We start from the raw sequence: 3148 nt of genomic DNA, 5'->3' as shown, positions 1-3148 counted from the left end.
CCTTGAAAATAACTTAATATGGACAATGAACAACTTAGAATTTAAGATAAAGAAAAAGACAAAATAGCTTAAAATTGGGGACAAGCAAAGAAGAAGGCCTGTATTGAACCATCTACAACATCATGGATAAATATCGATCTACGCAACTAGAAATGGGTTGAAATCTACGAGGCTCTACTTAATGAAATGCACCATTATGCTTTGGGTAGGGTCAACTATCATACAATAGCCATCACTAGACAGAACACCTAAGGAAATAATTCCTCCATCATCATCCTTAGGAAATATTTTCTTGTACACATATATAGAAATAAATTTAAGAGATATGTAATGGTTCTACAAATCATGTCAAAACAATAGAGAACAACAAAGATACATCATCAATTATGAGTTGAATCTTACAAGCAACTCAATTTCACATGCAAGTGTTAAGAATCATTGATGTTTTATAAATGTCCAGACAACAGAGAATGGCATGGCAACTAAGCTCTTTTAAAAAAGATCTCTAATAGATAATTTGTTGATACTTTGGGATCCAAAAGACCCATGCTACATCAACCAAAATGATATATCTCAATTTGCATGAAGTTTTCTTGCATTTAACATCAAGCACAACCCAAAGATCTAGTGATACCTCACGCTATTCAAACGTCCCCATAGAAACCTTGGCATATGCATATGGTCCACTGAGCTACAATAGACATCATCTTAAGGCACTCAACCATTAGCCCTTTCAACCTTGTGGCAAATATAGAAACACAGAATTCCTACTCCATCCTAGAGAACATGGTTCCCGCAGCTTCACACATGCAATACCATAAAAGAGTTATGATATGGATTTTGTGTCCTCAAGGAATTTTGGTATAGAAATTCAATGGAACCCAATGTTCTACATGGATGGGAAAACAAGGCCTAGCACATATTGACCTGATATCTCAATAGCAATCATGCTAGTCCCCTTCATATTCCCTTTTAGAGATGGCACATATGATGGGGATAGCTGGTTTGTCGATTACCAAAAAATGTAGATTCAAATCCTCTTCTCAATGTACACATTACATAAGCCATATTTGTTGTTCACGTACAAACTAAATAAAGCCATATAAATCATGAACAACACCCAAACAACCTACTTGCAAAGAGAGAGAATACCATTACAAAGGCCAATAGAGATGCAATAGAACAAAGATGTGTATTGTAAAATTATCAAATATGGGCTACCCACAAGTTTACCAAGAATGATGTCATGGCACCATCACAACTTAAAGGAGATTATCAAAATGGTTGATGTGTGGGGATTACCAAACTTGATGAAGTCACCTCAACACCTTGGTCAGAAATTGATGAGATAGAGGAGATCGTCTCCCCCATCAACAATTAGAAATTTACCTATAGGGATTGCCTAGTTGAATATGTGGTTCTATTTGACCACTGATGGTAGATGTTCATGTAGCACTATATCTTGAATCCATTTGGTATACTTGGTTGGGTCAAACATCACCTCATTTGATACAAAATGTAGAACCATGGATCTCTACTACATGCACAAAGCTGACATAGAATATCCAATGAGATGACTCACATACCAAGAAATGAATCTGCAAATCCACATGGCATAAATCAATTGTTTGAATCCCACTTGCATGTCCTAGTGAAGATGAAATAGTTCCATGTCTGTAAAAACTCATGCACTAAGCAAAGAGGAAAGCAAAAATGTAGGTAAGGGTTTCCCTTTCATACAACACCAAATCCTTCTGCCATATTGCAAAAAAGACTAAACAATGGCTATACTACTAGCCAGGGTATGAGCACAGGAATGTTGTCCCATACCACTCAAGAATGTTACTACTATGGGATGCCCACATGAACATATAGTACATAGCAAACTCTGACATCTCACACTATCTTATGAAGTATGCCATGAAGACTGACCCAATGGGTCAATTGAACCTTAGTGTTGATGATATCAAGCAACTGGGCATGCACAACCTAGATCCAATCAAGCTAAAGATCATATCCATCTCTGTTTTGAACAAGCCAACATCACCACTTCAGGTTGCCCTAAATTGCTTGTAGATGTCCATCATCCAATGTAGTGAGGTGGTGCACTAAGTAGACTCCTTGCCACCTATGCTTTGACAAAATGTTTAGACATCACACATATACAAAATGATGCATCTAATAGATATATATTGTGCAAGGATTGTAGAGCTTGAAGCCATCACATTTGCACCTACCATACAAATTACATGGTAGAGAATTGTGAGAGGGCAAGGGACAAGCATGTAGGCATAGATGCACTCCATACATTTATTTATGAAACCTCTATTGTTTTCCACTCCATAGAATAGCATTTGGGACATCATACATATGGTTTCTTCTTCAACATCCTTGTCTATCAGGAACCCTTCTAGATCAAGGCTTCCTAGCTCATATCAAACAAAAATATAGCACAATCATACTTTGATGAATGCCACATCCATGGCATCATCAAGATACCATTTAAAAAGGGAAAGGAAACCACATCATAGTGGCACACCAAGAGTAGGAGAATACTTATTGATTAGATATATCACACACCACCTCATAAAATGTGATAAATATATCTGCATTGCTACAACTATTCACTAGTTTCCATCATGACAAGTACAACATTTGATCTCATCGTTAGATAGCTATGTGCAGTCATATTGAAATCCATTATCAATGCATTTGAGAATAAACTTGTGCTCCTACTTGGAGGCCTTGCACAACTGCCAAAGATATGCATAAATAATCTGACTTTTTCCAGACATGCCACATCAAAATATCTTCATATTGGTAACACGACACCATATACACCATGAAATACTTTGTATGCCATGCCCTTGATGGGGAATTCCTCCAATTCTTGAAAATAATTTGAGAAACAAAACCAATGGTGGTAGGAGAGATACAAAACTATCTTGGTGACATCATGATCAACAAAGAGCAAGCAAAACAATATGTGGACAACAACACAACAAAAATATGATCCTACGACCTCGATGCCAAAGAGTACAATGTAAAAATACTACATCTATTCCCTCCAAGTAGCGAGATATAACTGATCAACCTAAAAATACTACATGAGCTCTTCCCTCCTACCGAGATATAGCCAGTTAACATA

Source organism: Dipteris shenzhenensis, chromosome 6 (genome assembly GCF_047967505.1).
Source record: "Dipteris shenzhenensis isolate YYH24624 ecotype China chromosome 6, Dip_SZ_1.0, whole genome shotgun sequence".
NCBI classification, from domain to species: domain Eukaryota; kingdom Viridiplantae; phylum Streptophyta; class Polypodiopsida; order Gleicheniales; family Dipteridaceae; genus Dipteris; species Dipteris shenzhenensis.
Note: the sequence above shows the minus strand (reverse complement) of the source record.